Genomic DNA, 26,720 nt, shown 5'->3' on the forward strand with positions numbered 1-26,720 from the left:
GGGCAGCTTTTGGTGATGGGGAACCCTGTGTGGAGCCCATGTGTATGAAGAGTCTTGTATCCATGGGGTTGCTGATTCTCCAGTCCTGGAACCCACCCTGTGCTTGGGTTTTTACATGTCTCCTTTCTGACTCAGTTTTCTCCCTTAGGATTCTCTGAGAATAAAAAGCAATGGCCTAAAGGAGGCAACCCACTTGAATTTTTTCTTTTTCTATATGAAGTTGAGATCTAGAAAAAGCAATTCTACCCTTAAAAGCCTGAGCTAATTAATGCCTAAGCAGGTCACAGAACCCAGCATTCTAGCCCCTGTTTCCCCTCACAGTGTGCTGTCTCCTCATTTGGCTTAATCTGTCTCCTCCAGGAATAAAGAGAGATCAAGTAGGTCCCTTCCCCCCACGACACTATGATACTTCCATGTCTACAGAATGGAAACAGGAACACAGACATCAGTGGGGACAGTACTGAGGCCACCCACACACATGAACTTCTGGAAAACCTGAGCTATCCTCGGTAAGAAAGTGGTCAGTGGTTTCACCTAGGTCCCAGCCAACCTCATGACTCTCATGATCATAACCTATAGCCTTGGTTTGGATGTGAGAATCCTGTGAAGAGCCATGGCTCCTTTTCTTCCCCAGAGTCACCAGTCACTCCTCCCGAGTACTCAACCAGAATGATCTCAGACCATATGGTTTTCCAGCCAAACTGTTGAATCCTTGAAGCAAAGACTCTGGTGCCAGGGTCCCTCACAACAGCAAAGGCTTCCTGCCGAAGCACGAAGGAGGAGAGCATGGCAGGCCAGATACAGTACTCTGTGCTCCTTTTCCATCATGCATCCTGAATCTGTGTCCAGCAAAGATTTTCCTGCTCATGCAGAAGAGGATGCTCCCAGTGAACTGACACCAGGACCTGCATTTTAAGTGTCGTCCACACCTTCTGATATAGGTGACATCTATGCATCAAGGTCATGTTCAGAATCTACCAGGAGGCTGGCACCATGGTGCATGCTTAATTAGCAGTCCTTCCCTTTAGGAATTCATGCTTGGAACAGCAGTAGCTGTACTGGCAGTTGGATATAATGTGACAATGTGATAGAGAAGAGATAGTAGCACCAAAGGTAATTTAATGACAACCGCGTGAGGAAGTTGAATTCAGGTGCAAATGAGGGAACATCTACATTTTTTTTTCTCACATCAACAAATTTTGGAGGTGGATGGTTCCAGATATCTGGTGTCTGTACAGTCAATGGGATTCAGGGTAAAGAGCATCATGCCTCTCTTTAAGGACACTTCTTAGAGCACAGCACTTCTGCATACACCCTGCCCACCACAGCTTAGCCACAGTGACATGTAGCTGCAAAGGAGTCTGGAAAGACTAGAGGTTTGCTAAGTTGAAATTAAGGACAGTTGTTGGGTGGATAATGTGGTTTTGTTGTTGTTGTTGTTGTTCTGTTTTTCTCCAGGTTCAGAAGTTCGGGCTAGGGAGAGAAAAGAACGTATCTGCAAGCTTTCTTGAGGAGAGAACATTTAAACTGAGTCTCAGAGGAAGGGCAGGATCTTGAGTGGAGAATCAGAAATCTGTAAGTAATAAACCCAGTGATTGCTTCGGAGCTTGCTGGCCCTGTAAGGAGAGCAGCTGCTCACAGTAGATTTCTATGTTGCAGATCAAGGAATTAAAAGAAATGTTACACAGTGTCACCACTGTGTGAGCTACTTTTATCTAGCCACATACATCTTGCTGCTAAAGTCTTGATTATCACATCAAGCCCACAGAAGTGAGACATAATTAGGAAATAGATCCATTGCAACATTGCCAATGTACATTAAATAGGATAATCACTTGTTAAATGAGGAAAGAGATTCAGAAGGTTAATTAATCTTGGATTCTGATTATGACAAGTAATGCGTGTAAAGCAGTCATCTCTGAGACCACTCACACACACATTCACTTACTAATAAGCGTCATCACAGCATAACATCCTGCATAAAACCATAAAGTGCTTAGTTCTGAAGCAGAGATGCCCACAGCCCATGATAGATGTAGAGCAGAGACATAGCGACAACAGAATGCCATCCCTGTACGCTCACCAAATCATTGGGTGTGCTCCTCAGAATGTGACACACATGGACTTGATCTTACAATTACACCTCGACCCAGTTTTTCATTACCTTCCTATTTTTCAGATGAAATTGAGGCATGGGGAAGTTCAATAGTTTGCTCTGAGCTTTGTAAGTAAAACACAAGGAAGCACAGATAGGAAGTCAAATTAATCGTGGGAAAGAACACAGCACAGAATAGACTCCCAGTTCTATGACTAACCAGAGCTGGACCCTTGGGGAAATCATTTTGTCCCTACGTCTCAGCTTTTCATAGTTACTATGACCAACTAAGGAGCTGTGTGTATAAGATGCTTAGTCTGGGGCCCGGGAAAGGTAAGTGATCAATAGAAGGCTTAGCAAGGCTAAGTCTTTAGTTGTCAACACTATCTGGTATCTGGTACTTAACCAAACACATCAAATGGAAGACTAAAAGCTATTTATGACGTGGCATTACATTTTCCCATTCTTCTACCCATTTACCCCAATCCCTTGAGGTCTGTCTCTGCGAGTTGTCAAGGATGAGCTGCTTTGTACGGCCATCTGCCACTGTGCTGTGTGACAACAAGCAACATCTTCCTAAAAATGTTTACAAATGCTTCTTACATTACTGCAGTATATTTTTTCATTAAGCCGTGGCATCTCCATTGAAAAATTATTTTAATCTTCTCAAACTGAATTATACAAGGAGGAAGCATGGACAGATAGTACTTAAAGGCTCAATGTACATTAATTGCCTCAGCTAATGAAAGAAACATGACTTAGCCAATGCACACAACATGAATCCTAAGATGCACGGACAATTGAGTGTGGTAATAAAACAAGTATTAGAGTGTTAAATCCCAAACCCTCATTATGCCTCATGCAGCAAAACCAACCATGTACCTGCTCTTCTGAAAGCATTTCCTCCTCTTGACACTGAGAGTTAATTATAGAGCCAGGCTTTGCGTGATCTCATGTGATGTGTGATTGGGGACCTTCAAAAACCCTGCAAAATTATATCAGGTAACTCCTCTATTTTTTAAGCTGATAAAAGTACATTGGTCAAGCTGATTTTTAGTTTGCCTTGATGTTCCATAGGCAATTTTAATTAAGACATGAATTATTTATATATACACACACTTCATTTCACTTACATGAGATCTTGCTTTGTCTCCCTTGGCTCTGTAAACTGGTGAATTATTAACTCAAGGCTAATTTGTATCCCTGTGCTTAAGAGGCTACGCATCGATTTCTTTTGTCTTTTCACTTCATGAACCCTGAAGTAAACATGATAAAGTCATGATGTTTAAGAGATACGAAGGGGAGTCTTGCTCTCACTGCTCAGTGAGAATCTCAGAACACACAGATGAGAGTTAAGGAGAGAAGAGACATGGGAACCCACAGCCTTCCCTTCAGAAATCACAAGCAGGTCCCTATCAGTGGTAGGGCCACACAATGAGTGTGATGCATTGTAAGCCCCACCCTCACCCCCTTGTAGATGCTCCAAGGGCATGAGTGACAACAAGAGAATAAATAATTGTCTCTAACAGTTGGCTTATTCAAAAGTAATTGCCTTTCTAGATTAAAAATAAATTCTATATTTTCTGGAAGACAGATGTGGGAAGCTAATTGCTGACTCTGTGTGCCGTGCACAAGTGTGTGTGTGTTCTCATATGTGTGCACCTGTACATGGAGACCAACTGGCAACCTTGTCTGTCATCCTCAGGTGCCATCCATCTTGTTTTGAGACAGGGTCTCTCAATGACTTAGAGTTCAGAAGTAGGCTAAGCTGGCTGGGCCACAGGAATCTGCCTGTCTCTGCTTCCCCAGCACTGGGATCACAATCACTCACCATTTTCTTCTTAAAGTGGCTTCTAGGTGATTAGACACAGACCCTCGTGCTTGTAAGGTAAGCGCTTTGTTTGGTGAGCTATTACCCCAGCCCCAATTGCTGTCCTTTTTGTGCATGGGTGTGTTTTACTTTATATACAGTATAATTAATTATCCCTCAATAAATCCTGGTTATTTATAAATGCAAATGAATTCCTTTTGTTTGCTTCCCAGATATATAAATTGACATTTTCCACAACTAGCCTAAGATTTTCAATTGACGTGAGAGTCTTTCAGAATTCTTCTTCTTCTTCTTCTTCTTCTTCTTCTTCTTCTTCTTCTTCTTCTTCTTCTTCTTCTTCAAGGTTGATTAAAATGGTTTTTTTTAAAGGTTGATTAAAACGTTCTTTCCGTTGGTTGGAGAGGTGGCTCAGTGTGTAAGAGCACTTGGTGCAATTTCAGAGCAATGGAATTCAGTTCTTGTACTCATGTCACGTGGATCACAACCACCTGTAAGTCCTGTCTAAGGAGATTCTACACCCTCTCTGTCCTCCATGAGCACCTGTACACGTGTGTGTGCCACACATGCACTCACACATACAAATACACACGAATAAAAATAAAATAAAATAAACCTGCTTTGGGAAAGACTCTTTAACTGGCAATGTTTCAAGAGCTCATTATAGAGCAGTTTCTAGGTGAATTAAAAAAATGTATCTGCTTTTAAATAAAAATTCTATGTCAACTGGCGTGTGTATAGTTGTGGGAGCCCGTTTTCAGGTTCCTCGTGGCTTTACCCAGCAGGTCCGCATAGAGGATGATTAGGACCATGGGCCTGAGTGCAGGTGTCTGAGATGGTCTGCACTTGGCTGTGCTGGGGGGAGGTCTTTTGCTCCACCCCTTGGCATCTCTATAAATACCCTTGGGCAGAGACAGGGCTCGTTGGAATAGGTTCCAGGCCCTCTCGAGGCTATCCTTTATTTTCTATCTGTTTATCTCCACAATCTCAATCCTTCTATCTAATATTTCTTGCTGCTCACACTCAAGAAAACTCTGGGGAACTGTGGGGTTGGTGGGTAAATGCCCCACATATAGTGCTTTGCACATTTTAGTTTTCCTTTTTTTATTTTTTTCTTTCTTTCTTTTTTTCCTTTTGGTCATTTTGTTTAATGGTACTGCTTGGAAGCTAAGTCAGCCAAGGCTGTTCTTCAAAAGATGTTGTAATTTGAAACTCCAGGATCTTAGCGATGTTTAAGGGCATTTTACATTGGGGTTGGGCACAGGGAAGGCGCTAATGAGGAGAGTAACACCAGTAACAGGTCATGTCTTTATCCTATGCAACACATCCAGGCTCATCTCAACCCAGCTTATGCCTGAGAAGACTTTCATATATTTGATCTTTAGAACAGATCTCCGGCAAGATTCATGGCATCCCCTGTGGGCCTTGGGCATCTCCATCTTGTACTTCCCAAAGGAATCTGAGACAGGTTACTCGGGAACAATACAGAGCGTGACAAGAGGTCAAGAGGTGTTGATCTTCCCAGATTAAACCACTTTACTCATTATCTGTCATTCAGACTTGTCCCAAATCTAAGCCTTCATCAACTTGGAGCTTGTTCAGGGATATCTATATCTATATCATCTATATATAGCCAACGTAAGTCTAGAAAGATAAAAGTGACCATAGGGTGAGAGTAGAGTATTAGGAAGAGTGAGTACAAGAACTACAGTTATCATAAGGTCTGGAGGTGAGTGTCAGTGCTGACACCCAGGCAGTAAGGAAGCTGGTGGCAAGTAAAATTGGCCATAGTGTGTGTGTGTGTGTGTGTGTGTGTGTGTGTGTGTGTGTGTGTGTGTGTCTGTAGTGAGGGGTCAAAGAGCTGTGATGCTGGAAGGAAGTTGGCGAAAACACAAATAAGAGGCTAAAAGTTTACAGGATTTGCAAGATCATTTTGGTCTTGGGAAGCATAGACTATAATGGATTGGCTGAGCAACAAAGAAAAGACTAATGGCTTGGAGAGACTGGGTTTCAGAGTTTTCAATTTTTAATTGAAAACTTCATCCATATGTGTGTCATAGACTTTGATCATATTTCCCTTCATTATCCTCTCTTGCCCCCACTTCCGCTGAACCCCTTCTTCTTTTAGGAAGACGAGGATGGATCACCCAGCTGATTGTGCAAGCCCACCATGCCTCAGACTGACTGTGGAGAGAGCAAAAACACTCCTCTCCTCCAGCAATAAGGTCGCATGATCTATGACTTCATTTTCAGTGGAGGCTAAGGAGAGGCAGGGCTTCCTCCAGGCACTTTAGAATGGTTAGATTATGGTAAGTTTTTATTTTGATAAAAGTTTAAATTTACAGCCAAGTGACAAGAATAGTTTAAGAAATTATCTTACACTTCACCCAGACTCACCAATAATAATTCTCTCTTACCCAGTTGCTTAACCTCTTCTCTTTTTCTCTCTCACAAACTATTTATTACCAAGTATTTCAGGGTAAATTTGAGGTCTTAGACATCTTTCCTTGCATGTATTTCAGTGTCTAGTTTGAGGGAACTGCATCCTTATATCTCACAGTAAGATGATTGACATTGAACACTGACATAGTAATCAATAGGCCATGTCTTTACGGGTTTCCTTTCCCAGTGTAGGCTCCAATTCAAACTCACAGGATACCTTTTCTTGTCTCTGTAACTTTAAGTATCACCTCTTTTTAACCAGCTCTTTAATTTCCCTATGTTCCCTTGACCTTGACAGCCAGGAAGAGCACAAGCCAGTTTTTCTGTAGAACGTCCCTCAGTTTGGATGACCTAATGTTTCTTTATGGTTTGATTATGGCTAGAAGAAGAGCCGAAGTTGAGTTGGGTCCCCTTCAATGTACTGTGGGAGGTGGAGCCATATGGGTTTGTTCCCATGTGGGTTATATGTTTAATGCTGTTGACCTTAAGAGGGTTTACCAGTCTCCATCACTGTATGGGTGTTAATTTTCCCTTTGTAATTAACAAGCGTTTTGTGGGAGATACTTTCAGGCTAAGTAAACCACATTTTCCTTATCACACTTTCCTTCTGTACCCTGAGCATCCATAGGTGATTTTTCTCATCCATCTTTGCTTTTGTGTTCTTACATTCCATCTATATTTCTTCCAGGAAGGCTGCCTGGCTTCTCCATGCTTTCATCCATCTGCTTATATCAGTGTGGCTCATGGATTCGTTTTGGAGGCTGGGTACTAGTCCACCACTGTCCTCACTTATTGGGAGGCTTCAGTGAATCCCTTCCAACTTAGTTCGTCCTCCTGGTTTGAATTCTCTCTTGCTTTCTCTAGAAGCACACTACTCCAGGATGTTTTTATTTCCTCTAATCCAGCTGCAGAATGTGCAGAATCACCAGTCCACACAGTACAAACCTATCTGTATTTGCATTTACTACCAGAGTACAGTTATTTCTATATATCTGCCATAGGCAGCCTAGGATAAATATATTACCATAGCTATCATTTTCTCTCCATCTTTTAACCATGATGAGTTCATGTTCTTTGTGGTGGAGTATGCCTTTTTCTCTGCTTTCACATCTACAAACTCTAATCTTCAGTACCAAGAGTGCTAGCCCAGAATGTGTGCCTATTTAGAAGCAAGAAATAAGCTGTTTTCCGGGGTGGGTGTTTGAAGGGGTGAGGGAGGACCTTGAGGAGGAATATGTGACATCCAGGTGGAGACAGGTCTGAAGCTGTGTCATTCCTACCAAGTAGAAACTGCTCTTAGCTTGCTGCAGTTTCCTAACTGGTGGAACTGGTGAGAAGGTTGCAGTTGTGGGGTCTGCATGGGATTAGGGGTTTTATTTATTATTATCATGTGGGTGTGTGTATACAATGTGCAGATGTGTGAGTGTGCCTGTGCATGCAGGTGTGTATACAATGTGTAAGTGTGAAAGTCCCTGTGCATGTAGGTGTGTGAGTGTTCTTGTATATGCAGGTGTCTATACAATGTGCAGGTGTATGAGTGTGTTCCTGTGCAAGCAGGAGTGTGTATCCCTGTACATGTAGGTGTGTGGGTGTTGGTAAATGAAAGTTTCTCAGTCCTGCCCCATCCTGCCCGGGTATGGTGATAGTTTATGTGTGCTGAAATGCGGTGATATTTTATTTGTATGTTAATAAATAAAGTTTGCCTGGAGATCACAGGAAATAGCAAGCCATTTTAAGGAAACACAAAAGTCAGGCAGTGGTAGCACACACCCTTAATCCTATCACTTAGCAAGCAGGGTCTCTGTGTGTTCAAGGCCACACTAGGGAAGAGAGCCAAGCGTGGTGACACACACCTTTAATCCCAGTACCAACCATGGAGACCTGGAGGTCTGTACAGACAGGCAGTGACAAGGAAGTCAGGTAGCTGGGCTAAGAGCCAATGAGAGGGCAGAACAGCAAGGCAATAAAAGCCTGAGTAGACAGGAAGTAGCTCACCTTTGGAAGCTGCAGTATGGTGAGGTAAGATTAGCTGGTGGCTCTCACTATTTCCCTGATCTCTAAGGCTTTCACCCTTATATTTGGGTCCGTGTTTTTTATTTAATAAGACCTCTTAGAAATTTGTCTACACCTGGGCAGCAGCTGTTTTTTTTTTTTATAAAATAATCACTCAGAGGCTTAATATTAATTACAAACTGTTTGGTCTATGGCTCAGGCTTATTACTAGCTAGCTCTTACATCTTAAATTGACCCCCCCCATTTCAATTAATCTATATTTTGCCATGTGGCCATACCATTACTGGTCTGCTGACATCTTGTTCCTTGAGTGGCTGGATGGTGTGTGCCCACCTCTGCCTTTCTTCTCTCTGTATCTCTCTTGGATTTCCTGCCTGGCCATTTTCTTGCCATGGGCCAGAGCAGCTTCTTTATTAACCAGTGGCAGCAACACATAGTGACAGTGTACGAACACATAGTCACAGTGTACGGAAAGATCATCCCACAACAGGTATTCCTATATATGCAGGTATGTAACAGTGTGAAGGTGTGTGAGTGTGTCCCTATACATGTAGGGGTGTGAGTATTCCTGTATACGCCAGTGTGTGAGTAGTGTGTTCCTATACCCACAAGTGCATGTATACACTGGTGGAGGCCAGAGGTCAGCTTTGGGATAGCTCCTCAGGAGATCTTCAGTCTGGTTTTTCAAACAGGGTCCTTCCCTGGGACTTGGGATTTAGTAGTTAGGTTAAACTGTCTGGCCGGAGAGTTCTGGGGCCCTCTAGTTTCTACCTCCCCAGTGCTGGGGTTACAAGTACATGCCACCATACCAGGCATTTTACATGGGTTCTGGGGATCAAACTCAGGGCCTCATGCCTGTATGACAAGCATTTTGCCCACTGAGCCATCTCCTCAGCCAGGATTAAGGATTTTATACTCATCCATATGCCTTTCATTTTCTCAGTGAAGCAGCCCGCAGCACTCTCTCCTTTCTGAAGGATGAGAATGCTACAGCTGCCCTTTCGTCCTCAGTTTGGAGATTTTTAAGATCAGCCTCTCACTGAACTGTTTCTAGCACCCAGGCCTCTAGCAGAGACCATGGGCTTGACGATAAATCCCAGGACACAATGCTCGGAAAACGTCCTTTCTCAATAATTTTCCTCAAGAGTTCATGTGTCGCGTTAGATGGTAAAGCGCCTTCCAGACTTAATGGCCAAGCTTTTGCTTCCGAATCAACAGGAGCATCCTCGCTTGTATCTTCTATAATGGTTCTAATCACAGACGGACTTGAGAAGGCAAATTTGAGGGCGACTTTGTGGAGTGGGCCGTCTTTTCTTTCTTGTGGTCAGTTAGGGATGTCTATAACTGCAAAATCAGGAGGCAGTGGCCATGGAGACTGAGATGCATCTTTTTTAGTATGTGGTAAGAGAAAAACCATTTGAAAGCCTGGGGGCCTCAGAAGGCTTCCATGTTGGGCCATTGGCTCCTTGCTTCTTCTTTGTTGGAGAAGGTACGTGGAGTATTGGATGAGCGAATTCGCTCCACTTTGGGGCATAATATATTGACAAAGAAAAGTCTCTCCCTTTGAAGAGAACAGTAATTGCAGAAAATAATGTTTCATCTTAAACTGCGGCCCCAAGACAGAGGTTGTTCTCAGAGTCACAGGACTCAGAGGAACTTAACACCTTCACAGATGAGATGTCAAGGCCTAGGTTGGCCTCTAGACCCCTTCTGAAGCGACAAAGTCAAGATCTGAAAAGAAGTGTTTCGCTTTCATCTAAAAAGACACAGGGTTAGCTCCTAAGACAATCATTTCAGTGACGCCTATCTGAGGTGATTTTTTTTACCCCCTCACACATCGGAAAGGTTTTTGAGCAAGAAGAATCAATAAGTCAGCTGTTGTTTTACACTCCTTCTTCTCTCCTGTGATCTCTTCGCTCCCTCCACAAAGTCACTATCATCCGAGTATCTGTCTCTTTCCGTGAGACTTTCATCCAAACCAGCAAATAATGCAGCAGAGAACACCACAGTGCGCACTGCCCGGCACTTGTCAGAATTACTTCGAGCGAGCCATGAGTGCAGCTTGACAGAACTGGACTATATCAACACCATACTCTTTCCTTTCGACAAAATTAAACTCAGACCCAAATCAGCTTCCTGCTGCTGGTTGGCAGGAACTTGGCTTTCGGTCTTTGTGTAGATGGTTCTAAGCCCATTTGGAGCCAAATAGAGAAAAGAATACCAGCCTGAGCACATGTGACCACGTGGTGTTGGCAGATCCTGGTCTCTCTGCCTTGATTACCCCTGGAGACCTGGCCACACAGCCTGAGCACCTCCTCATTGAGATCCTGCTCTGCTGCAGTGTGAAGGGCACACTCTAGGCCTAGCCTGTTCGGGGTAGGGTCGGGGAGCTGCCTCCACATTTCTTAATTTTTTTTCTTATTTGTCTCTTTAAAAATCATTTATTTTTAAAGACAAATATAAGTGTGTTTGTGGGGTGTGTCTCTGTTCCTATGAGTGCAGTACCCCCAGGAGACAGAGGAGGGCATCTCATCCCCTGGAGCTAGAGTTACAGGTGGTTGAGAGCCACCCAAAATGGAGCTGGGAATGGAACTTGGATCCTCTGTAACGTAGTGCATATTCTTAACAGCCCAACCATCTCTCTAGCCCTTCTCACTTTTATTGCTGTGTCATATTTGCGAACTCTCTCTTCCTTTAGCTAGTATGTGGGATTTGGGGAGAGTGGAGGTGGTATGTATGCGGGGCTACTCAGCAATAATACTTAAATTTTAGATCAGTAATTAATAATTACCCTATGAATATTCTCTATGCAGTGTTTGGAACATTGTTATACACATAAAAATGTTTAAAAGTTGTTTTTTTTTCTCTTTTAATGCTTAAAATTGAACTCAGGGCCTCGTGCCTCCTGGATGGGTGACCCGCCATTCAGTTAAATCCCCAGTCATTTTGACCCTTTTTGTTTTGAGACACAGTCTCTCTCACTCATTTGCTCTGGCAGAATGTGAACTTGTCATCCTCCTGCCTCAGCCACGGGAGTTGTTGGAGAGACAGATTTGTGCGACCAGGCCCAGCTAAAGAAATGTTTGTCTAAAATTGAAATTTAACTAGGCATGCTGTATTTTACCTGGAAGCCTTACTCTAAGACAGTGGTTCTCAACCTTCCTAACGCTGTGACCCTTCAATACAGTTCCTCATGTTGTGGTGGCCCCTGACCATACAATTATTTCATTGCTACTTAATAACTGTGATTTTGCTACTGTTATGAATTGTAATTAAATATCTGATATGTAGCATATCTGATATGCAACCAAAAAGGGGTTGAGATCCACGGGTTGAGAACCACAGCTCTAAAGTATCGTGGTTTTGAAAGAGCCAGGAATGGAAGTTGTGGGTGAGCCTGGGGGTTCTCTGTGACAATATTGATGGAGGTAGAGTGATATTTACAAAGAGAGGTGTGTGTGTGTGTGTGGGGGGGGGGACCAGAGGGAACATGGCACAGAATGGCATCTGTCTGTCAATAACACTGTCCTTTTTACCCTTGACGTCGTTCTCAGCATCATCCAGATTCCAGGCTTCAAGAGAGCCGGGTCATCGGGTAAGGCAATGTTCGGGACCTTTTCCTGACTGTGGCTTCAGGTGACAAGCTGGACCCAGGAGATGTTGGGGGGTCTGCAGGCCGAGTCGGGGAGTAGAAGCAGTGAAGAAACATGAGACTGGTGCCCTTCATGTCACAGGCTGTATCACTCAGGTGCACACACATTTACTCCCACACATCACATGCACACACACACACACGTGTGTGCACGTGCAAACACAACGCACATGTACTCACATGCACGCACATAAATAAGCAGCTACAAATATACACATGTACAAGTGCACACATGTACACATTTCATGCCCACGCTCCATGCTGTTTCTATACATTTGTACATATAGGATGATACGTGTTTAAAACGTTATTTGTATTGTTGGCACCCTAGTTATAAATCTTTGACACTCTCCCAACATTACTTAGATTCTGAATTAAGTGTGAATCTTCAGCCAACTGTGAGCTCGCCACCTAATAAATATTGCTGGTTTGAAAATCATGTAATTTAGAGGGTACTTGTTTTCTGTTTTTATGAGACTCACTAAGTCCAGTGTGTGTGTGTGCATGTGTGCGTGTGTGCGTGTGTGTGTGCGCGCGCGCGTGTGTGTGTGTGTGTGTGTGTGTGTGTGTGTGTGAATTTGCATGTGCATATACATACACCTTTATCCTTTTGGATCACACATGACTCCTTTTGGAGTAAATGTGTATACACATGTGTGTGCATATATGAGCATGTCCTATGCCTCAGCCACACAGCTGGTTTTGACAAATGCAACCATAATCCTTGCTGATACCTGGAGCTGGTTGGTGCGGCTGACAATGATGGACCCGAGGGCCTGCTGAATGATTGCCTGCCAAGTACTAAGGATCCTTTCCTGAAAATCCTGCTCACTTGGCATTTCCTGCACATCACAGATGACAAAGGAGGTTGAGTGGCTTCCCTCAGGTCACCTTTGACCTCCAAGTGACAAAGCTGGAATGTCCACCTGGAAATTTCACAGACTCTCCAAGGAGGTGTCAAATGTAAGCATTAGGAACCAGAATGCTGGATCCGGCTTCATTCTGTGTCTGTTGCTCTTGAGCTCTTTGTGGTGGTTCCAATGAGAAGTGTCCCGCGTAGACCTGGGCATTTGAACATTTGGTCCCCGGCTGATGGCCAAATTTGGGAGGTTTGGGAGGTGTGGATGTGTTGGTTTATGTCACTGGACACAATCTTTGGGAGTTTAAAGACTTTTGTCTTCTCTGTTTTCTTCTTGCAGTTCAAACTCTGAGCTCTCAGCTTCTGCTCCAGCCCAAAGAAACCCTTCCCTCTATGAGTAGCCTCGATCATGGTATTTTATCACAATAGAACAGTAACCAAGACACTGGGTATTGGATATTTATATATTCATCTATGCAATCTTGTGACGTGTGCTTTTCAGATACTATATATAAGTAATTACACTTCAGACAAGGTGCATTTTCCACCCACTGTATACTCTACTCTGTGGTGGTCATTGCTGTAACTATTCTGTTCTTTGCCATGGGATTCAAGCCCAGGCCATTATGGTACATGGAGAGGCCAGCTTATCATCAATGTGTCCACAGGCTGCTGGCTCAGGGTTAGTGGTGATTATTCTCACTCTTCTTTCTCCATCGCTTGTGGCTGTGGATAGGCTACCTCAGGGCAACTGAGCACATGAGACTTAGCCATGCTTTTCCCCAAATGCTTCTTGGGTTTCAGAGAACAAGCGCGTGTGCTATTTTTCTTATTTAGGATCACCTGGAAACCTGCTGATGTTAAGGTGGCTTTTCATATAAAACGACTTCATTCGAAACCATACAAGTTTTTTTTGTTTCAAATGTTTTTTCTTTCTCAGAGGTGGAAGTTGCTTGAGCCCGGTATCCAATCCACCTCTGGGTGTCTCTTGCCACTGCCTGAGTAAGGGGTTTTCCACCCCCGAATGAGGTCATAAAGATGCAATTATTCTTCTCCATAGAGCCAGCTCTACCGGGCTCATTTACAAAGTCACTCAGCTGTGACTTGGCCACTTACGTAGCTCTATTGCCTAAAGATATTTCTTGCTCCAGCCGTTTGCCCCCAAGAACCACATTCATGTTACAGAGAAATATAAACGCAGGTGCGTTCTGCATCAGCAGTGTTACAGAGCTGTTTTGTTAGGTGTAAATTATATCTGGTCTTGTGAGGAGGAGAGGAGAGGAGCCTGGATGATTTATATTCTATGAAAGAATTTTATAAAGAACATTAGCCTCTAGTAATGCCCAGATTCCTGATTTTACATATTTAAGCTATGTATTTGGATATGATTTGAGCATTCCAGGGTATTAACGGTGTTTACAAAGGAAACTGTCAGAAATGAATTCAGGGAGCCTTTAAACTAATAATGTTTTTCTTCGCAGGTCTGATAGAGCCCAGAGCATCTTCCCCATGTATCCCAAGGATAAAGATGACATTTTCCGTTCACACGTTGCATTTCATCTGGAAGGCTCTCTCACACACAGTGTCACTGTCTGCCACCTTCTGCGTGGCAGCAGACAGTGAGAATAGTACCACTGCAGGGATTGGTCAGTGGGGAGAAGATCCTCAAGGCTGCCATAGGCTGGAAACAAACAGGGAGGGGGAAGGTAAACTAAAATGGATAACCTGGCCTGCCTTTGCTGAGAAAATGGACAGCCTGGCCAATGGCAACCACCCTGGCATCTAAGTAGGACTCTATCCTTGTGGAGCCAGGGGTTTGGCCATCAACTGTCTTCCTAATTAGGTGTCTTTAAGCAAAGCACCTAATCCCTTTGAGACTCACTTTTTGCATCAGTCTTATGTAGACCAGGCTGAGCTAGGTATGCAGCTAAAGGTATGCTGACTTCCTGATAATCCCATGTCTACCTCCCAACATCTGCCATTATAGGTATTAGCCACCACTCCCAGCTGGCTCCAATCCCTGGCAGGTATCTCTGTGGCCTACTGACTTATCATGTGTGTGCCCCTCAGTGGTACAGCCGGACCATGTGGGATTTCCAGTTTTAGCTTTTGGATAACCCTCTACACACACTGACTTCCACAGTGGCTGGGTCAGCGTATACTACCAATATCAGCATGTAGGGGCTTCTGTTCCCCAACATGTCACAGCATCCATTGTCATTTGTGCCTTTGGTGAAAACTGCAGAAGAATCTTGTAGCTAGAGTTTTTCTGGTCCTGCCTGGCCCACAGTCAGGACAAATCTCTCTAACCCACCAGTCCTGCAGCAGTTCAGACCCAACCAAGTAAGCACACAGAGACTTATATTGCCTACAGACTGTATAGCTGTGGCAGGCTTCTCGCTAACTGTTCTTATATCTTAAATTAATCCATTTCTATAAATCTATACCTTGCCATGTGGCTAGTGCCTTACCGGCGTCTTCACATGCTGCTTGTCATGTGGCGGCTGGCAGTGTCTCCCTTTCCCTTCCTGTTCTCTTAATTCTCCTCTCTGTTAGTCTCGACTATACTTTCTGCCTGGCCACTGGCCAATCAGTGTTCTATTTATTGACCAATCAGAGCAACAGATTTGACATGCAGACCATCCCACAGCAGAATCTCTTGTTAAAAGTTTTTTTTTTCTTTTATTTGTGTGTGTATATGTGCTATGTGTGCACGCTGTGGTGCATGTGTACTGTATATGTTCTCTGTGTGCGTTGTGTGTGTGTGTGTGTGTGTGTGTGTGTGTGTGTGTGTGTGTGTGTGCTGTGTGTGTTATGTACGTGCTGTGTGTGTGCATACTTTTCAATTTTTAATGGGAAAAACATGGAGGCAGAAGCAGGTCTTCTCAACCTGTGGCTCAACATCTGCCTGCCTAAGAATTGCTTGAGAGTCTCAGTATAAAGGGCCCAGAACCCTCTCCCAGAACTTTTGAATCCATCTGCGGAGGATAGCCTAGAGATTCAGGTTTCTGTCGATCTTTCTGATGACTCTAATGTAGTGGGTGAATGACCGTCTAAGCTCAGTCAGTCACTCAGGAACAAGTGAGAAAAACTATCTGTGTGGGTTTAAAAATTAAGTTGTAGGCTCAATGCTGATAAAAACAAATTTATAAAAAGAAATAATAATTTCATACATGTGTTGTATGTGCTGAGTGTGCCTAAGCTATGGGGTTTTGGTAAGCTGTCTCCAGTGTCTAGTATTTCTGTCATAACATAGCCAATTGGCTTTGACAAGTATCTTAGCCTTTTTTTTTTGGGTGAGGGAGTATCCTTTTCTCTTCTTTACCTACTTGGTTATCATTTCCATCAAAAGAGAGATCCTTGTGGCTACTCACAGAAAGGAAAGACATTTTCGTCCAATGACCCAAATTATAATTTCCCCATTGAGTGAGAGAGAATATCTGACGCCCGGATAGCATGGCTCTAACACAAACACTATATAGACCATCATCCTCAAATTTCAATTTATAGATGTTGAAAGTACAGATTACAGGGTCCTGCCTGGGAAAGCGACAATGGCCTTGGCCTCTCCTGTTTCTGGTAACCCATACCATGGAGTTCAAGTGAAACTTCGGATTTAGTTGCCAAGATACTGTCTTTCCAGACTGCATGAACTCAACAAGCTCTCCCAGGCCCAACTAACTTGTCTTCACCAACCATCAACCCTGATGTAGTTTTTCCAGCAACTCTGCCTCTCAGGCTTTTGGGTGTCGCTTGGCTTCCAAGGCAAATGCAACCCAGAGACATGCTAAGGATCTCCCTTAGGGTTAACTCCCCATGTGGGCGACTTGGACACAGTGCCAAGATTGTTCCATTCTGAATGCTTAGGGACTCCAAGCTCCCCACCTTTTATTAGCACCCTTTTATAACATTATAAACATGTTTCTCATACAATTCAGTCTGGATACAGTTTCCCCTCTTTCTGCCTTTCTCAGTTGCTCTCCACCTCCTTTCTGTTGCTCATTAGGAAAGAACAGGATTCTAAGAGATAAGAACAAAGTATGGCAAAATAAATTATAATAAACAAAGCCATCATACACACACATATGCATATACACATGTGCATACACATTTACTCCCACACATCACATACATGCACACAATTGAAGTTAGACAACACAAGCCAACAGAAAAAAGAGCCCAAGAGGAGATACAAGAATCAGAGACTCACTCATTCACACACTCAGGAGTCCCATAAAAATAGTAAACTGAAAGCTGTAGTATATATGCAGAGGACCTGGTACACATGTTGCTCTGTCTCTGTGAGTTCATGTGAGCTTTTCTCATTTGTTTCAGAGGGACTTCTCCTGGTGTTCTCTGTCCCCTTGGTCTCCCCCACACCTCTGCTGCTTCTGCGGGTTTGATGAGCTCTGAGGGGAGGGATTTGATGGAGACACCTTGTTTAAAGATGTGTGTTCCAAGGTCTCTCTCTCTTTCTCTGAAATGTCTGGCTGTGGGTCTTTATATTTGTTCCCATCTGCTGTAAGAGGAAGCCTCTCTGATGGCTATATAAGGCATCCATGTATGACTATAGCAGAATATCATTGGGAGTCATTTTATTGATACTTTTTTTTTTTTTTTTTTTTTTTTTTAGACGAGTAGTATTTGGTTTTACCCTAGGTCCCTGGGCTATCTAGACTCTAGTTCTTGGTCACCCAAGCAGTGCCAGCAATGGACTCCATATCATAGAGCAGGCCTTAAGTCAAACCAGACATTGGTTGGTTACCCACATAAGCTTTGTGCAACTATTGCCCTAGCACATCTTGCAGGAAGGACAGATTGTAGATCAAAGGTTTTGTGGCTGGATTGGTGTTTCCTTTCCTCTTTTGGCAGCCTGCAGATACTGTTCCATGTCATAGACACTAGAACATGGGGGTGAAGGTTCTATGTAGGCACCAGCTCAACCTCTCCATGTTCAATGAGTTGTGTGGGTGTTGTCTTCAGCAATGGGGTTCTGCTGTCTGTTTGTGACTCAAGGCTCCTCAACCCCTCATTCCCATGACAAGCAAGGCCAGCTCCAAAGTCACCCTGAGCTCCAGCTTTCTTTTTGCCATCCTTCTTTGTTCTTTTGGTTCTTCCCATGTTCCCCAGATCTCACAGTGGATCACTTTCTCCAGGTAAATCTTGCAAGGGGCTTCCATAAACATGTTTTGATCATGGTTAGAGAAAATAAAAATTAGCTACAAGAATATCACCTTAATAGGTTCCTTCCTATGGAAAGACCATCAGAGTGTGAGGGCTCCTTCCTTCCTCCTTACCATTCCTTCCATCCTTCCCTCCTTCCTTTCTTTTCTCCCTTCCTTCCTTCTCCCTCAGTACCTTCCTGCATCCTTATCCTTAATCTTTCTCTTCCTTCTGCCTCCTCTTTCTTTCTGGTCCTCCCTCCCCACCAGTCCTATAACTGTTTCTCGGTGCTGTGTGGAAGTCAGGGATGGCTCTCAAGGTATCCATATGTAGCTCAGTGGTGGAATACTACCTCATGTGTGTAAGATGGTGGGTCCAACCCCCAGGGCCAGCTCTTGCCCCACAAAAACAAGAGTACTTCAAATTTCTGCTTTCCCTTCCAGTGAAAGGAGTGGGTATGCTCCCTGAAGTTGAGTTTGCAAGACAATGCTTCCACGGGGTCTGTCTTGCTGACTTCCTTCTCTGAAGTATTTCACAATGTAGCATTAGAATACGGACATACAACTTTTGATATGTAGAATAATAAAATATTACTTAGAAGTATATTTTAAAATTAGACACATTGACATTATTATATACTGTAGCTATATTTTGTAGCCATTAGTAGCCATGGAAATATATGAAATAGTTTTATTTATTTATTTATTTATTTATTTATTTATTTATTTATTTATTTATTTATTTCGAGACAGGGTTTCTCTGTGTAGCTTTGCGCCTTTCCTGGAACTCGTTTTGGAGACCAGGCCGGCCTCGAACTCACAGAGATCCCGCCTGCCTCTGCCTCCTGAGTGCTGGGATTAAAGGCGTGCGCCACCACCGCCCGGCGAAATCGTTTTATAAGTGATTCTAAGTTTTGTAAAATGTTTACCATGCTGATGAGCCAGGAAAAGCTTCCTTGAAGGCAAGTCCTTTGGCTTGCTGGCGTGTTAGAAGATAGGGAGGGTTTTGCTTTTTTACAGTTTCCTTAAAAGTTTTTCATCCTTAAAATTTGATCCCTCTCCCTTAAGCCTGAGGGAGAGTCGTCTTTCTCTCTCTCGGGTGGGCAAGACTGGGTCAGGCGAAGGAGGGCAGCTTGCAATTGGCCCCCATTGGCCCATAGCAGAATGGCAGCTGTATTGGCAGTGGATCAGCAGCGCATCTACCTTGCTTTTGTATTAGTGAGTTCTGTATTCCTATTGTACCCCTTAATAAGTTGAGATATAGACTTTAAAAAAAAATCTGACCCCTTAGTGGGGACTCCTTCCTTGCCCACCATTGATAAGAAGTTTTTATTTCACGCTTAGTAGTCATTCATTGCTGATAATGTTCGACTTTGCTTTTGTCCTTCCTCTAATTGGACTTCAGGACTTCTTTAGAATTTCTAATTTGGAATCCATAAATTCAAGTTTGTGAATTATCACAGAGTCTTAGGACACGAAGTTAAAAAAAAAAAAAACGATGAAAAAAGAATTTGGAAATTTTTGTTCACTTAAAGGAACAAAGTGGTTTTCAGAACTTTAGGAACCCAAATTTTTATTTTTATTTTATTTTATTTTTATTTTTTAAAGAATTGCTAGTTTGTTAAAGGCTTTGCACTTGGCCACAGTGATCATAAATATTTCAGTAAGAACCTAGAAGACCTCACTTCTGTCTAGGCTGGAATACCTAGAAAGTCCAAGCTGGTAAAAGATTGCCAAATGGATTTTTTTCTCCCGTGGATTTTGCTCTGTCTCGCCTTTCTCCACTCAGCTTCCACTACAGTCATGATGCAATACTCCGTTTCACCAATAGGTGGCACTGCCCAACATATGATTTATTGAGATGTAAAAACACTTCTTACCTGTGGGGTTTGAGGTCCCATAATCTAATGAATTCAACACTGACTCGGTGTAGAAGGACAGAAATATTCAGCATCAAATTTCCATATTTGAGGAATCCCAGGATGGCTAGGGCAAGGGAAGGCAGGCCGTTCCCTGCAGCAGCGTTACTCTTCTAGGGTTTCAGTTTCTCAGGCACATGGAGAACTGTGACTAACAGTCTCCTTTCAGGGCCTTGTGCTGTGGGATGGTCTGTATGTCAAGTGTGTTGCTGATTGGTCAGTAAATAAATCACTGATTGGCCATTGGCTAGGCAGGAAGTATAGGCGGGACAAGGAAAAGAATTCTGGGAAGTGGAAGGCTGAGAGAGAGACACTGCCAGCCGCCATCAGGACAAGGAAGATGTAAGGTACCAGTAAGCCACAAGCCACGTGGCAAAGTAAAGATTAATAAAAATGGGCTAAATATAAGAGTAAGAGCTAGACAATGACAGGCCTGAGCTAATGGCCAAGCAGTTTAAATAATATAAGAGTTTGTGTGTTTATTTTATAAGTGGGCTCTGGGACTGGCGGGACTTGGTGGCGGGAGCTGGAGAGAAATTCTCCAGCTACAAATGGCGTCCAATGTGGTGGCAAGAGTTTCCACCTAAAAACTTAGAAAAAAGATTCTAAAACGGACCTAAAAACAGCTTCCTAATTGTCTCTCTCAAATAAGCGGCAGCTGCCGGTTTGAGCTACTGGCGGGTTCCTAGCGTGCGCTCTCGACCTGCAGTATGGTGGGAATGAGGCCTCTGCAAGTAGCACATTAAACTGTGTGGTGGATTTAGCCTTTGCTAGTACAAAACAAAAAAAAAAAAGAGGTTTCTGGGCTACACGCTACTTTGGTAAAAGTGTAGACCCACTATTTCTGAGAGTTATGGCTCCCAGAGCTGGCGGAAAGCAGACCGCCGCCATGTTGGGAAGCTGAAGTGGGCGGAGCCAGCAGCCACTGCGCCATTTCAGGCTTAGAAGGCTGCAGTTTAAAAGGAATAGGCTCAAGCTAATATAAAAAAATAAGCCACGTAAAGATGGCTACCACACAGAGAATCTGGATTATGTTCTCTTTGATATTCGTAACTGCAGAAAAACATTTGATTGTAAAAGCTGTTGAATTATGCCAAAATGTATATTTTAAAGGTACCTTGACTTCAAAATTTGGATATAAGGATATGTTGCTTTGGAAAAGAGTCTCTGCTCTTGTTTCCACAGAAAGCCAGAGACTATGGATTTGTTCCAGATTAAGATACATCAGGTTTGACCAGCCAAGACCCCCTGAAAGGTCTCCAATGACACCATGGCCCAGATGATTCAACATCCAGAATGGTTTCAAGTCAACTGGCTCAGATATACAGCCTCACGGACTACTCCATGATCCTAAAATTTTCTTTCTGTCTCCAGAAGATACAGCGCCCCCCTCCAGCAGGAAGTAGTAAGAGAAGCTACGCCCAAATTCCCAAATATACCAAGCTGGCTTTAGAGATGGAATTGGCTCACTCCCCCTCTAAACCCAGACATATTGCTCAAAGAAAAAAAAAATGGTTAAGAGATTCTTGTGTCCCAAATCAGAAGAGCCCTCTGGTGTGGGACAGAGAAAAAACAATATTTTTATTTAAATCAGGTTGATTATAAATACAATCTCTTTCTAAAGAAAAAAAGGGGATAGTTTAGATATGATAGGATGAAAGGGTAGATTAATGAACCTACTTTTAAAGAGTAACAACTTGTTTAAAATGTTTTACATTGCTACAGATTTTAGTTTATTGATACAAATTTAAACTTAATTTTGTTATACTGTATATATATTTCTATTCTTGTTTGAGGTATTATGTTTATGTAACTCATTTAAAATTGTAATGGATAATTAAAAAATAGATTAATAGTTAGTCATCTATGATAATATTTGTAGCCATGTTAGTTAAGTCTTCTAGGTATACATAGATATATTTCAGATAGATAGGTAGTCTTCAAACACTTCAAAGACCTACAGAATATGGCATTTAAAACGTTTTAAAAATTTAGACTTTTTGGACAGTGAGACATGTCTGCTCCTGACAGCACCGATTTACTTCAGAGAGGAGGATGGGCATCGAAGACACTCCATATGGAGTTTATCTTCACCTTGACAAAAATAGCCATTTGGGCAAGAAACTGTTCTTGCCTGGACTGTCTGATCAACTGGACATGCAGGACCCATACAAAGGTGACCACTGAACTTTGCTTGACAAAATGGTCCTTCAGGTTCCTGCTTTGCAGAGAAAACTGCCAGACATTCTACAGGACACAGAGAAGAGTGAATAAGAGACTCTAGGCCTGTGGGCTGAAGACAGATGCCCCAACTTTACAAGAGAACTTTGAATGACTGTCCAGGCTGCCAGCTGTCTCTGTCTACCCTACAAGACTCCTAAAAGTTGCTTATATCCTTCTCCATTTCTCAGGTAGTAGTATATCCTTCTGAGGTCTTTGATGTGGTTAAAGACTAGATACTTACAATTTTCCTTAGTTATAATAAAAGATAAGTTAGATATAAAACCTTAAACTTACAAATATAAGATAGATAGGATCTCTTCTTTAATATTGTAACTGTAATTCTTGCTTGATAATTGTTTTGTTATATGTAATTTTACTATGTTAAAGTTAAAACCTTCCTTTTTAAGAAAAGAAAAGGGGAAGTGCTGTGGGATGGTCTGTATGTCAAGTGTGTTGCTGATTGGTCAGTAAATAAATCACTGATTGGCCATTGGCTAGGCAGGAAGTATAGGCGGGACAAGGAAAAGAATTCTGGGAAGTGGAAGGCTGAGAGAGGGACACTGCCAGCCGCCATCAGGACAAGGAAGATGTAAAGTACCGGTAAGCCACAAGCCACGTGGCAAAGTAAAGATTAATAAAAATGGGCTAAATATAAGAGTAAGAGCTAGACAATGACAGGCCTGAGCTAATGGCCAAGCAGTTTAAATAATATAAGAGTCTGTGTGTTTATTTTATAAGTGGGCTCTGGGACTGGCAGGACTTGGTGGCGGGAGCTGGAGAGAAATTCTCCGGCTACAGCCTTGGTAACCCCCCATTAGTCAGCCACGCCCATCAAAAAAGGACGAGCAATCTATATTCAAATCACATTCTGATTACTTGCCGTACTCCTGTCTTGGTTCAAAACTTTCAAGTTTCCCCTCTGGCTCTAAATCTCCTTTTTATTTTATTTTTTAAATTCTGTCAGATACCAGCTGTGAGGTCTGCGGTGTGTTCTCTAGGCAGGAGATATTTAGAGTTGGACAAAAGAAGGGAATGTCCGGGTAAATTTCCTTTTGGAGATTTAAGAACTTAAGTCAATTTTCTTCTTGTTGGTATCAGAGAAAAGTGACCCTTTCAGCTTGAATGAACTCTGAAGGTTTATTTGTATCAGCTTTTTTTTTTTTTTTTTTTTTTTTTTTTTTTTTTTTTTAAAGCTGTGGGAGGTTTGAACAGGTGTATACCCGAAGACGGCAGGGTTACAGCCTCTCTACGTTTGCGATGCCGTTCAGCTCTCAATTAACTCCTGCTTTGCCCTGATGGGTCCACACCACTTCAACATGCCTGGTGTCGCCCTGTCGGACTGTTCTGAAGTATACACTAGACGCCGTATCACATCACCTTCCCTGTGTTCCTAGGCTGTAATTTTTAATGATTGTTAGATAAGAAAAAGAATAGCATTATTTTCTAGTGTTAGCTAACATGCAGTCATTGTTCAGTAGAACCTTATTCTGCAAATATCCTTCCTCCCTCCCTCCCTCCCTCCCTCCCTCCCTCCCTCCCTCCCTCTCTCCCTCCTTTCTTTCTTTCTTCCTTTCTTCCTCATTTCATTTTTGAGACAGGGTTTCTCTGTGTAGCCCTGGCTGTCCTGGAACTCACTCTGTAGACCAGGCTGGCCTTGAACTCAGAGATCCACCTGCCTCTTCCTCCTGAGTGTTAAAGGAGTGTGCCACCACCGCCATAGGCTTTGCAAGTATTCTTTCCGTTTCATCAATTTTTTAAAAATCTAGATTCAAGAGAAGTCTACGTGTCACCTTTGGTTGCTGGGCTTCATCAGACGACAATTTGAGACAGTGTTCTCTGTTCTATAATTTTCCTCTTCTTTTTAAAAATATTTTTTTAGATTTATTTTATGAGTGTTCAGGTTGGCCAAAGTGTCCAGATGTTGCCTCATTCAACATAGAGTCTAAGGTTCACGCTGTCTGTAGCCATTACTTCATTAGGAGCTGCATAGAGGGACACACAATCAAAGTGTGAACCCGTAGCCACTAAGTGGGACCCTTTGAAGAATTCTTGGGTCGGTCAAATGTGAGTGGGTAAAAGGACTTGCTTCCAAGCCTGATGACCTGAGTTCAATCCTTAGTACCCACATTGAAGAAGGAGAGGACCCACTCCTCCAGGGTGTCTTCTGACCTCCATGTGTGTGCTACGTGTGTGGGGCAAAGATAAGTGCAATAAAATTAAGTAAATAATAAATAGAAAGGTCCTCAAAATTCAAATCAAAGCATTCTTCCTCACCAACTGTTTTGATGACTCTGGGCTAGAGTTCCTATGGCAAAGTCAAGATGAAGATTGAAATGTTGTTCCATCCTCTATTTATTAGGCATTAGAATGAGGGACTGGTGCTCTAGCAACCTTCAAGCAGAGCAATGAGGTGTTTTTAAAAGTGATATCATTATGACCACATAGATTCTTAAGAGAAAAAAATATCCATGTTTGATGTGTTTAACCTACCAGCTACTGGAGTCTCTGATGCATAGATTCTCTCACATTTGGCATCCTATTTTGATTTTTAATCTGCCTGACATGATCTAGCAAATGAGCATGGCTTTTTTTGCTCTCTGGTGTCACAAGCTGTTCCAGGCTTCTGTCATGATCTCATTGCACCAGGTCTGGACTCCGCCATCTCTCTAAGGACATTGGGTTATTTTTATGGAAATGGCGTTGAGAAACCACAGTCTGTGTACTGCATCTGATGCTATAAATATTGTGCAATTCTGATAAATCACACTGCAGGTTTGGTAGGCTGGATTGAGATACAGGTCTCAGGTGTCACTGACCAGTATTTTATTTCGCCATGCTTACAACTTTATAAAAGCTAGCTTAGGGAGAAGCAAGTTCATTGGATATAGTTTGAGTTTAGTCAGGGAAAGCTGTACAATGTTTTCCAAATGCTTTTGTATGTAGTTAAGCTATAATTAATCATCTATGCGCCAGTGACTCTGTCACCCCTAGAAGAAGAAAAGAAGGGGTGTAGGTGGTGAGGGCAGCGGGTAGTGTGGAATTTTAAGCTGGTTTCTAGAAAACTCTTACTTAAAAATTAATTATTTAAAAATGTATATATTCAGTGTGTGTGTGTGTGTGTGTGTGTGTGTGTGTGTGTGTGTGTGTGTATGCCCTGGCAGGCATGGAGGTTACATGTTCTCTTCTCACACGTGAGGACACAAATCTTCAGCCTTGTTGCCTTGCACACCTAGTCACTGAGCTATCTCCCTGGCCAGGAAATCTTTCAAGCCACCAGACATGTTTATTTAATTGCAAGTGAAGGAATGAGTTTATCAACACCTAGTCAAAAAAAAAAAGTGTTCTGCTGTCAGGAGTATATTTTGTAATGTAGTGGATACAAATCAAAAAGCAGCATATGCTTTAAAAATTTATGGTAATTATGTCAAATCAACTTTATCAGAATCCCTGCATTTTAAGGCACAGATTTACAAGACTGTAAAGCAGCACACATTTCCATGAAGCTACATATTTTATGCATCCCAGCTCTGAATAATATCAAATTCTGATTCGTCATTCCAGAAAAGATAAAACCACCTTTCTATTCTTTTTACACGAATTGATAATAGAAGCTTGTTCTTATATGAAAAAGTAGCAAAAAAAAACTTACTGTAGTCAAAACTGGGGTAAGTTCTTTGGGGCGGGGTCCCAGAGGCCTCATCCCTAGATGGGAAACTGCTGGTACTTGAGGAATACTAAAGGAGAGAGAGTCGCTGTTCTGCAGGAGTCTGGCCACTGGTAGATTTGCCACTCTCCAGCAGATGACACCACACCCATGCACACACGGGAAGTCCTAACTGGACACAGTCACTTACAGAACAAGTAAATAGACTATAAAAGGGGGATGTGAAATTGGGAGGGAGAGCCTGGGCAAGTTAAAAGTGGAGGATATGATCCAGATACGCTGTAGACATGTCTGAAAATTTCAATAAATAAGCAATTAAAAAGACCGGGGTAGGCTATAAAAGCATCTTAGGCAGTTAGTTGACAAGAATTATTTTCGATTCTTTAATATCTGAACTTTATCAAGCTACTTAGAATTCTTTACTTGCAATTCATCTTAAAAATATAAACAAATATACTCGTATGTCTAATTTTGTATTTGTAGCAGCAGCAGCAGCAGCAGCGATGGGGATGGAACCCAGGGCCTTACACATACTAGGGGATTACTATGCCTCTGTGCTATATTGTTAGCCCTACACAGCTATTATTTAAAATGTATTCCTCAAGTTGTTGGAGCCTCAGATCTCAGAGAGTCGGGCCCGGGACTTGCGTTTCTCTTCACTCCTCATATTTTCAGCTCTCTTCAGTGGTACCCACGTCCTGGGACCTCAACAGGCTGGTGCCACAACTGACCTTCCTTGTGCTTGGTCTCAGGAAGAGAGAAAGTTGGGGTATCCATCCCTCTGCTTCTTCCTCACCTCTCTCCATAGCTGTGGCGAGGTCTGCCCTGTTGTATGACCTTTGAACATCATGAATGACCCCAAC

This window comes from Peromyscus eremicus, chromosome 16_21 (assembly GCF_949786415.1).
Source record: "Peromyscus eremicus chromosome 16_21, PerEre_H2_v1, whole genome shotgun sequence".
Classification (NCBI taxonomy): Eukaryota; Metazoa; Chordata; class Mammalia; order Rodentia; family Cricetidae; genus Peromyscus; species Peromyscus eremicus.